The following is a 12,142-nucleotide window of genomic DNA, read 5'->3' on the forward strand; positions in this document are numbered from 1 at the left end:
CTTTTAAGTTATGTAAACTTATGTAAACTAAGTTGTGTAAACTTATGTAAACTAAATTGTGTAAACTTATGTAAACTAAGTGATGTAAACTTATATAAACTAAGTTGTGTACACTTATGTGAATAACATTTTGTAAACTTATGTAAACTAAGTTATGTAAACTTAAAAGGCATGCTTTGTATTAACCTATTTTTTTGTATTTGTGTGAACTCAATGAACAAATTAAACTTAAATATACAAATCACCAGAACTTAACCTTTTTAAATTTGACTAACTCGTAATTTCTAAGGTTTACTATTAAATTAAAGAAACTAATTCCTGCTAACTAAGATAATTGTACTACAACAAATCTCTAAACACGTTTTGTAAACTCCCAACAATCTCAAAAAAGAATGCATTAAAAACACAAATTGATTCAGTTGCAATATAACATTTATTTTCAAGTGCCAACAAACAGTGCTTTTTAAGTACTAAAAACCCTTATCTTAATAAAAAACAGCAGTGCACAACACACCAATTGTAAACATTTAAAATCTATAATGACCACTATGAAGAAGAGTACTTTAAAAAAAAAAAACATTGTACTTTGCTCTCAACAATTAACAGAGTTATAACAGTGTCCCCCATAGTGACAAACTTTTGTCATAATATTTAACAGTGCAACTTTTTTAAGTGCCAAGTTCTATTTGATAGCTGATGACTATCTTGATTAAGGTCTAATCCAATAGAGCGTTTCGTAGCGTTAATAGCTTAGGTGAGAATGTTTTGGTTCCCAGTCCAAGCATCACTCTTTGAAGGAACATCAGAGTATTTGCCATGCATTTTGGGTAGTCTAAATGCAAAGCATATATCAGGCCAAATAACAGGCAAACAGCCTGTGGAAAGTTTTTGATATTTTCCATCACAATACCTCCCTCAAGCACAATGTCAGTGGAGATGGGCTCGAGTTGCATTGAGCTTGGACCCTCCTGAGGACTGTCTTTGCTGAGAACAGTCAGCACACCAACGGTGACGGATTATAGGGCCTCATCTCTCGTTGTATCCTGCAAAGAAAAACACGTTATTTAGAATATCATCGCTACCTATTAGAGTAGGTCTTCCTATGAAAACATTCATGTTGCATTTGCTTTGAAGTATTTGCTAAAAATGTAGCTCAAGTACACACTCAAACGGCGTTGTAACATTATATCCAAGAATAATAAATAATAATAATAATAATAGATTTAATTTGTTAGCGCTTTTAAAAGGTGCTCAAAGACGCTTTACAGATAATAGTGAAGAAAAAAAGAAAAGAGAAGAAAGGAACAACAAATAAATATATAGTTAAAGTTAAAGTCAAATAATACAAAAACAATCACACCTAAATATCTCCAACGAGGCGTTCTGGGGCATTGACTGGTATTTTCTGTGTTAGAGTTTTACTCGCTACAGGGTGTACTTTGAGGGTTTGTGACTCTACAGACCATTTACATGCAGAAAAACCTTCATAATGCACAAGGGGACGGGTAATAACCGGAAAAGCATGACATTGGCCCTTTAACATAAAGCTCTTACGCCGCTGCTCATAGAAAAAATGCAAACGATCAGAGAGGAATTGTGTAGTGTGTAAAAATACTAGTGGTGGGCATAGATTATTTTTTTTAATCTAGATTAATCTCACTGTATTCTTGGAATTAATCTAGATTAATCTAGATTAATTCCAAACATAACGTGGTGGTAATTAAAAGGCTACGAAATTAAATTATGTAATTTAAAATGACATAACGTAGTGTTAACTGTGTTCGTTATTCTCCCGTCCAGGAGAGAAGCTTTAAAAGGAGACTAAATGGAGTCTCTGTGAAAGTTCAATTGGGTACTTTAATTAAAAAAGGCGCGGGTTGGTCACAAGCATGATATTGTTCAGTCAGACAAACAGCTGTGATCTGGCTCTCGATAGGGAAGAGAAGAGAATGGATCTCTCCTCCGGTGCTGTTATATATCCTCTGCTGGCTCCTCCCCGCCAGCCGGCTCGCCTCGTCTCCAATGTCCGTTATTGCATTTAAACAGAGGATAGGTTCTTTTCACATTCACTATATGCTTAACACGCCGTTTCTCCTCATATTCTCTTTCATCACTTTTCATTTAACACATTCTAAACGCTGTAATCAATACTCTAAACAATACTTCTCGGCTCGTTTGATTTCCGGTCATTCCGGATGTTGTCACATGCTACTCGTCTGTAAACAATAATGTATTCAAATAAACTGTACCTTCATTTAATATTCAGCATGGTAGTATCTCGACATCTATAGTTGTAGTGTTAAGTCAGTAGGCTTCGGTTTGCACCACTCTATATCATTTCGCTACTAAATTCACCTCTTCAGGAAATCGTATATTAGCCACATGCTAAATGCTAACCGTAGATGAAGGATTTTCAGAATAAAAGCTTAACTGCTTGTGCACAAGAATTTCTGTTTTTTCAGTATAAAAGAGCATTAAAACTGACGGCATGTTTAAACTACATTTCCCCATTAAAACATTGATTTTAATTTCTAACAGTAGCATACCTAAAGCGAAGGAGTGAAGTTCCCAGCTAGCATCGATGAGGTGTACTGTAACGCCGATGTAGTTGTCGTTGTTAACGGACGTCCAATGGTCCCCAGTCAGTGCTACAGACCTCGCCTCTACCATCTTCTCAACTTTCGTAGCTTTCTCTTCTGCGTGCTGGTCGGCATCTTCCGCATTAGCTAAGGGATGCTTTGCGTTTAGGTGGTAATTGAGACTGGATGAACTCCTACAGTAAACTAATTCCGCATTGCACAAGGTGCAAACAACCTTATTTTTGTCGAGGTTTCCATCGGGAAGCTTCTTAAAAATAAATTTCCCCTGAAGCAAACCCGGCGGCTTCATACCTGCTGTATCCATGTTAGCATGTCACGCTTAATGTGGCTGATTTGACCGGGGTCAGATCCATAGACCGTAGAAGAAACACAGGTCAAAGACTCGATCTCGCCCCCTACAGTGCAATTCGGCTAGGTATACATCCGCGCTAAATTATCAAGGTGAAAGTCATCATAGCTTGCGTAGTATAGACCGAGCTCCCAAACCAACTTTGAGAATAGATTAACGGCGATATTTTTTTTTATCGCCGACAAGAGTCTCACGTTAACGCAGCACGTTAACGCCGATAACGGCCCACCACTAAAAAATACCTTTTACTGCTGGGATCATGGAATGTGTGGAGTTGCCACTATCTGTTAAATCCTGAATGGGGAAAAAAAAAACATTGAAAGCAGATATTTCTAACAAAAACATAGACATTTAATCGATTATAGCAAAGATTGCAAACATGACAAATCCTCACCACATTTTTTTAAATATGGCATAGCCTTTCAATCACAAAGACCTGGATATTATAACCATCAAATACATATTATTCAACTGAGTATGCCAGCCAACATCTTCACTATTATAACAGATTATGGTTGCATTGAATGTAAACACTATACTCTTTTTAAATGTAGAGTAATATCAGTTAGCTTTTATGCTATGCTAATTTAAATCAAGTTTCACCAAATGCACTTTAAACATATGCAGGAGTGAAACAACCATTTCAGTTGGTACCTCCATATGATTATTGTAAAATAAATTATTAAAAGGTAATAGCCTACTATTACTGTGTAATACATGATTCAACTGTCACACATTGTTTGGGATTTTTTGTTTTTGTTGAACATTTCAGGAGATATATTTTATATTTGAAAATGGAAATCCATTAATCTGATGCACTTTGTTAATTAAACAATTAAAATAGAAAGAAACTGATTGTATAATTATCAACAGTGACTTCAGACGGCAAGAACATGTTACATCTACACCTCACGTGGGAACCTGACGACCCCCGCCGACTCCTCGTTGCGGCGAATTGTAATGCCCACAGACACAGCCGCCACACATTTCAAAAAGAGCGAGTCGCGGTGAAGTAATGCCCGCTACATGGCCAAGCCAGCCCCGCGGAGCTTGCACCCGCAGTCTCCACCCAGGCACGGCCTCCCATAGCGGGAGGGTCTCTCCGCAGTGACGGCTTGCAGCACCGCGGAGCTGGCGGAGGGACCCGCAGTCTGCACCTATGAACGGCCGCCCGAAGCGGGAGAGTCCCTCCTCAAGCTCCCGGTCCCGCACCGCAACCCGCTTGGAGTATATACTGATTGGCGCTCACACGTTGTGAAGTGTAACTTTATACTTTGTTGTATAGGCTAATATATAAAACTGAAAACAGCCACAAGTCACGGCATTAGGCTAACACACTGACATTAATAATGAAGTTACTCACGTGCTAGTCTTTGTTCAATGCCTTCTAAACAGAACCTCAAATCATACAAAAAGTACTTAAAAACGTTTATGCAGATAAATCAAGTCAGCCCTCGTCTATCTCCATATATTAAATGTTTTAAGACTATCTCCTGGGCCAAGCTGCAACACGATTTTGCCACATTATGTCTGCAATAGTTAGCATTAGCTAACATTAGCTAAGGTTAGCTAATGTTATCTTAACTAGCAAGCATATAAACCTTGAGATTAAATACAACAACAAGACAGCAAAACGGTTGGGATGTTAATATGTACTCACCAATGTGACACTGTAATGTGACAATGATAATGACCATAGCGGCTAGCCGTTGGGGAGACGTCCATCCGCTGCAAGGCATGCTCGTAAATGTTCCAGAAAGTTCCGGAAAGTAACTTTGAGCGTGAAGTGGTCAAGGAGTGATCTGCGCTTGTCCTAATGTTGAAAAAAAATAACCATTTCCACTAACTTAGTTTTTCTAAATTAGCTCACATCAATTACATTGAGTTAGTTAGGTTTTTCGACCCTGTATTACAGCTTAATTATTTAAACTGAGTGTTAATAACAAGTTAATAAAAAATAAGTAAGGCTTACTTATTCATTCTTATTTAACACAATGTTAGGTTTTACAGTGCACTGGTAGCCTCCTTTACTGGGGTTACAACTGGGGCAGCGAGTTGGGAATTGTGTCTCATAATCGTACTTGCCAACCCTCCCGATTTTCACGGTAGACTCCCGATTTCATTGCACTCTCCCGGTTTCCTCCCAGGGTCATATTTCTCCCGCATTTCTACCGATTTCTGACAAAATCAGATTTACTCATTGAAAAAAATGACTTTTTGGCTTTGTAAATATTACTTTGATTATATGTTTAAATTCTACAACACATTACTATTTCAGTAATAGTGCTACTTGTGTTTCTATGTAATTTTGAATCTTCATTTTTATAAGTGAATTTTAACAATAGCACCAAGTAAATATTACCTAAATCATTGTATTGACTGTACAACCTGTTAAAGCTATTAAAATGTATATGGGAAATGCGAGTTAACTGTGGGGGACGTCAGAAGAGAGTATTTCCCGCACACATTGCCCCCGCAGACATGCACAGACAGTCCACTCAGAAGGTTGACATTTGAGTGGAACTTGAAGACTGCTTGGTCGATTTGAATATTCATCGATGTGGAGTCATGTGAGTATCTTTATGTGCTTGGTTAACTTGTTACATTCCTATTGGCTTGTCAGCTGAAGTCAGTATTTGGTTATTAAAAATGTAAGGCTAAGTTAGCTAACATTAGCCGACAGAGTAGCTGGTTAACTAGCTCGTTATCGTGCTAGCAAACTTAGCCCGGTTTCATGCAAGTTGCACACATCAGATATAATATATATTTTTTAAAGGCTTATTTGAAGCTTCAAAGTTGTCGACTACGACAACATTCGCCGTTTATAATGGAAACTATGGCACTGACGCACTTTTTAAAATTTGAATCGTTTTTTATTTCGGTTCATGGCTCCAGCTCAACAAAAGAAATACTCAACAGTATGTACGATGCTACTTGATGCGGTCAGTTTCACTGCAGCCTAGAGAAGGACAAAGTGGTCAAGGAATATTATATTTGCAATGAAATATGAACAGCGCGATTTAAAAGGTGAGTGTGTCTGTGTGTTTGCCTCGATGGATTCACTGTTGGCGCTTTTCCAGTGCAGCACGTAGCACAGTTTGGTTTGTCCCGGCCCTTCACAACATACTGATACCGGTTAGTAAAAACCATGAATTAATGCTTTGACAAGTCTGCGGTTTGAAATTGTTTAACTTTTGTCTAGTTTCTGAACAGATATGAGGAGCTGTGAGCTCTGAGACCCCGTTTACACGAGAACAAAACTTGTTGTATCCGCATAGTTTCTCTTGCGTATAGCCCTTTCATTTACACGAGGCCGTAACAAAACGATAGAAACGGCCCCACAAACGATAACGGGTCCCAAGGTGGATAGATTTGCAAACAAAAAGCTCTGGGGCATAGCCGTGGGAACATGTTTCAAATGGGGGGTGCTGTGGGGATGACACCAGGGCCGGTTTTGACCAATTTGGCCCTAGGAAAGATTTTAGCTGGCAATGAAAAACCTCTACAAAAGACCAATACACTACAAACAGAGAAACGTATTGATATGGTGGACAGCTTATAGAAAAAGGCTTCAAATGTATTTAGTATTGCATGAACATGTTTTAATTGGGGGGTGGACGTCACATTCTCTAGGGGGGTCCGGGCTACCCCCCCCCGGGAAGATTTTTTTTTACATTTTAAAGCAAAATGCTTCAATCTGGTGCACTTTGAGCGCCCAAACTAGAGACTGATCTAGGGGATACAACTCTAAAACACCCATATGAAAAAGATCGGTTTGCATTTTAATAATCAAATAAGTATGTGAACATATCCAATAACCTACCATAGCCAATAACAAATAAATGTAGGCTAACTTGTTTTATTTTTGTGGTTCATTTATATCTTATTTTATCAGTTAACATTTATTTATTTATGCATATTTTTAAATATCTCCAGTTTTAAACAATATTTTTGGTTTACTGTCCTATAGTATACATTAGAATGATTTGAAACCTGTTTTTATTTATCCTAATAATTATAAAGGAGTGCCTTGGAAATATTTGTTTACATAAATTGTGATCAAAACGTTTGAGACCCACTGAGATCATTTAGACTAAAGTGAACTAGCTAAACACTCAGTCCTTTACCTCACTGAGCCTCTCAGTCTGACAGGAGAGCTCTCCCTCCACATTATTGTAGAAACAGCTTCTTATATCCGTTAGCGCAGCAGAAGCTAACAACATTCCCCGCCGGTACCGGTACACCCCCTCTCTCTATCTATCTCTCTCTCTCTCTCTCACGCTGGCTGTGAGCTGCGGGCGCCTGATAAGCCAAAATCCCCCACTTTCATCACTTACAGCACCCATCGTACGGGGCAAATGGAAAATGTAACCGGGGTGAAAAGGGTGTTATCTTTACTTAATTATGAATGTTGTTACATCAAGGCTGAAAATTCATTTTTTTTGTATTATATTTGTATTTAATCTTGTGGAAGTGCAGATACCCTGTCCTCCACCAGGGGGTGCTGCAACACCCTCAGCACCCCTACTTCCCACGGCCCTGCTCTGGGGGGGTCAAACGGCTCCGTGTAATTGCCTCTATACGATCATTTCCCGATAGATGAAGCCATAGCCCCGCCTCTCCCCACCTCTGCTGCTCACTGCTGTAGCATGGTCAGTAGCTACTGTCCACCTCATTTTTGCTAAACTGAATCCAGTACTATACAAGCTTTTACCCCGCTTGGAACAGAGCAGCTTTTTTAAACCAAGAAATAAAAGTGACTACAAATTCCCTACATAACATACCCCGTCTTTATCTACAAAATGAAAGGAACTATAAAATCAATAGTTAGTTAAATACTAGGGCCGAACGATTACAAAAAAAATGTAATTGCAATTATTTTTAACTGATATTGCAATTGCGATATCAGGAAATGATCATCATTATTCTCATTTTCATTGAAACATTTTTAAATGATCATGGTGTGATTTTTGCGAGGATTTTTAGCAAACAAAAATGTTTTCTTTACATTTTTCCTTTTACAAATATCGCACCTGCTGCGATTTGAAAATTGTTGTAGGCAATATTGCAGTTTCGATAACATTTTGATTGGTAGTTCAGCACTATTAAATGGCCACTTTAACCTAATGAATCACCTTTTGCATATTCAGTCACTTCAAAGAAAACATGTACAGTATAGTGTATCTCAACACACATGTTTTGACAGGATGTGAGCAAAGAATTCGTCAGAGAGGACTATGCTGAGCACGTCATGAAAATAGTTGTCCTCTGTGGAAGTGCAGCACACGAAGGCGCTGCCGATGTGTCCATCATCATCGAGGGAAGTGAGGTTCTTGATGACTGCAGATGTGTGTCAAAGGCTTGCCTTCTGCTCACGGGCTTCATATATGCAATGAACTTAAGTTATCCACCGAAGATGAAATACACTTTTGAAGTATTTCAGAAGCTCTTTCTTGAGCTAAATGTCCTGAAGATGTCTCCAAAAGTCGATGCATTGTGCAACAAACTTGTAGCCTAAGTGTATACAAAGGTGTTTCTTCAACTTGCAGTTCAGAGGAAATACTTGGTAGTTATGGTGTCTAGCAACAGTGACCTTTTTCATATGTTTTGCCTGAGCCCACTTTGTACAACTACATGTTTTGTATATTGTTAAGATAATGTTTCAAAACCTTGTTGAGGGGGTTCTTGACACAGCACTTTTTAGTTTCCCCTGGAAACATTTTCATTTGTTGTGCTTTGAGTATTTGCAGCTCAATGCGGCACATGTCAAATTGGTGAAGATTTTTTTCTTCATTTGATTGTGTTTTGTATGTTTTCTTGAGTGCGTTGAATTCTCAGGGTCACTGTACAACTAAATATTGTGTAATTATTCTCTATAACACTAAAAGAAAGGGATGTCAGGGATGAGTGATTGCACTTAGTTTTCTTGCAAAGTCATGTGTTGAATATGATTAGGGCCACATGTGATTTTTTTTTTTTAAGTCAGAATTCTACCAGTGTTTAAAAACATAAAGTTGCTGTTTTAAAGAGTACATGGTTTCATGTTTTGTATGCCCATATTTAACAGGGTAGTGCCGTTAAAGGTAGAATACATATTATGTAAATATTACTTATATATTTAAGTAAAAAATACTATATAATAGTGAGTTAACTTAAATAGAAGAAGAAATATTATGTAAATATTACTTGTATATCTAAGTAAAAAATACTATGCAATAGTGAGTACAATTAAATAGAAGAATACATATTATGTAAATATTACTTATATATTTAAGTAAAAAATACTATGCAATAGTGAGTACACTTAAATAAAAAAAACTGAAAGCACAGTAAAGTTTGCTTGTGTAGCTGTTGTTAGAAACACTTCTGAACTGTAAGTAGAATTTACTTGAAATGTAGGTTGTTAAATTTACTTAGAATTTCTGCGTGGAATATTGTTACCGAGGTTTGTCTAAGTAAATGTCACTCCACTTTTTTTTCTGACTGTTTCCACTCTGATTTTAATACAGCTACACCATTGTTTGGTTTCCATGGAAGCGCGTCTCTTTAGTAGCGCGCGCAACTGAAAGTCTGAGAGGGTGAGGAAGATAGTCAAAGAAAACTGAACAAGAATCGACAACTCGACCCTCTGCTCACTCCTTTCCTGTAGAATACAGGTCCAGCCCACACATCTGCTCCATCAAGGACGGTGCTACAGGCCGCTAGGCAGTGCACTTACAAATACAATAAGCATGTTGATGTTAATCTAACAGCTCCGGCGATCCGCCAGCCGAAATGTGCTTCCGTTGGTGAAAAAAAATGGAGGGATTGACCAATCAGACAAGGCTCACGTCATGCCCCTGCCAACCTGTGATTAGTCAGAGCCATGCCAAGGGAAGCCAGAGGCGGCTGGCTTCCCTTACCTCACAATCCAATCAAATCGCATCAACTAAGTGTTGCAGTGACGCATCCTAAAACCCGGAAGTAAGCTGCGCTCGCGACAAAAACGCAATGGGATTTCTCCATAGGATTTTGGAAAATAGCTCGAAATAAGGTCTGTGGAAAACAAACCTGTTAGATAAATGCACGTTTTGTTCAGTCGGATAATATCAACACTACTTTTATAATTTTCTAATCATACTGTAAATCTAATCGATAGAAGACAGATAGCGTCACTGCACCACTCTCACCGCCGTTAGAAAGTAGTAAGCAACTGAAGCAAGTGCAATTATGGAGGGTGGAGATTTGGAGTATTTAATCAAAAATAATTGTACTAAACTTCCGCTACAGCAACAACTAAAATACAATCTGATGACAGGCCAATGCCCAAACAGCGAGGAAAAAAGGAGCGAATCGGACCTAACACGTTAAAGGTCTCCTGATTTAGTTTGTGAATGAATTCTTATTAGAGTTTCGGCTGGAGAGTGCGTGCAGACCTGTCGGTTAGATAACAGGCGTGTGTAAGTCCTGCATCTGTATGATACAAATGTGTGTAAAATGATACCGGGTGCTGTTACGTTATTACATTGACCACCACACCCCCGACCCAAAAGAAAGGACGTATTATTGGCTTCCCCTAATTTTTTCCCCACCCCACGCTACTGTTAATCGGAGCTATTATACCAGGCAAGGTGTGTTTTTTGACAACAGCACACCGGCTATAGCGTCTCTTGAACCCGCACAATGCTTTGACAGCTCTTTTTATTTTTGTATTACACTCACGTGCGCGCGCCCACCTGCTGGCTCCTTTACTGGAGTTTACAGCGGGGCGGCGAGTGTGGGACAGTGTTCTGTCCTCTGAGGGTGAGCAAGAAGCAGCATACGCCAAGCTGCGACTACTCCTCATCCACGTGACCAAGGAAATCGATCCAAAGAGCCCTTCCGTCTTTTTGGAATGTGCCATGCGTCATGATCCTCCCAACACACCCGTGTTTATTTGCAGCCGCCCTGTCACGCTGCATCGGGACAGGCTCTCTGCCCAGCCTGCTGCCTGCTGGGGGCAGATGGCCACGCTCCGCCGCCATGTACTAGGGGGAAGTACAGACCTGGGCGGTGGACTTCCATGGACGCCGGACCCGGAAGTGCCCGACAACACAACAAGTCCTCGTCATCCTCTTCCCCGGCAAACGGAGCCATCCACCCCGCTGGAATGGCGAACGTGAATGGTGAACGTGAATGGCGAACATGAATGGCACCGCCTCTGCCATATCCTGGTCCCCCAAATACTCCGCTATTAAGCAAGGGGACGAAGGACAGGCCCGGGTCTCTAGAAGTGGAGACTCCATCAAGGTATGATAACTCTTTCTTCTTCTTTCAAACGTTTTACTTTCTCTGCTTCAGTTGTTGCTCGCTCGCTGAAGAGAAAAGTATGACAGTCAGGAGGCGTGGCCGCCTTATATACGGTGGGCTTGCGCACGCATTCGGATAGGCCCGCCCCTACGTTTATAGATATCTCAGTAGGTGAATGCTCACATAGTATGGTTAAGAGGTAGTACCCATAGAGTCCAGTAGAGGGTGGAGCCTGTGTAAGATATAACTGAATGCATTTAATACATTTTGAGAAACTTGTACTGTATTTGTACATTTTATGTTACTTTATAAAACTAATCCACCACATTTCTTTCTCCATTTTACTTCCATAACTCTAAATACACTTATAGTTACTACTGCATTTTAATTTGAAAAAAAAGGTTTCTTTAAAATCATATACGTACCACATTATTGAGGGGGCGACTGTGGCTACAAGGGAGTTTCATCTTTCAATCAGAAGGTTGTGAGTTCGACATGTCGATGTATCCTTGGGCAAAATACTTAACCCAGAGTTGCTCCCGATGGCATGCTCTCTTATCGAGAAATAAAGCACTTTATAAGTACAGTCCATTTAACCATTAAGTTGATCACACTCATCGACACCCTACGACAGCAGAATGTTATTTGCATTTTATAATGTTAGGGGCCGTATTAAGCTTATTATCAGGGTCATATTTGTATTGTGTGCCTCTATACTGACATGTATACATGCTTTAATGTTGAAAAAAATGCTTCATTATACTCTTTTCTATCCCAAGAGTTTGGGGACTTAAGCCTTGCCTTAGCAGACCATTTACATGGATAAAAAACACAATAACATGCAAATATCACGCTAAAGGAAATGGAAAAATCCTGAAAGCAATACACAATAAAGTACTTTTACTTTTGCTACTTTTGTATTGTT

The 12,142-nt window shown here is 39.3% G+C and overlaps 2 long non-coding RNA genes across 2 annotated transcripts; one reads left to right on the forward strand and one right to left on the reverse strand.

Annotated features, from left to right (window-relative positions):
• Positions 1-414: 414 nt before the first annotated feature.
• LOC307022471 lies at positions 415-4,592 on the reverse strand. The gene is made up of 2 exons (XR_013803408.1): positions 3,192-4,592; positions 415-1,043 (listed from the first exon to the last, which is right to left on the reverse strand). It is a non-coding gene; the product is annotated as an uncharacterized lncRNA (long non-coding RNA).
• A 599-nt stretch (positions 4,593-5,191) lies between these two features.
• On the forward strand, positions 5,192-8,981 carry LOC307022246. Its single transcript, XR_013803335.1, has 2 exons — positions 5,192-5,519; positions 8,156-8,981. It is a non-coding gene; the product is annotated as an uncharacterized lncRNA (long non-coding RNA).
• The last annotated feature ends 3,161 nt before the right edge of the window (positions 8,982-12,142 follow it).

Source organism: Notothenia rossii (genome assembly GCF_949606895.1).
Source record: "Notothenia rossii genome assembly, chromosome: 1".
Lineage (NCBI taxonomy): Eukaryota > Metazoa > Chordata > Actinopteri > Perciformes > Nototheniidae > Notothenia > Notothenia rossii.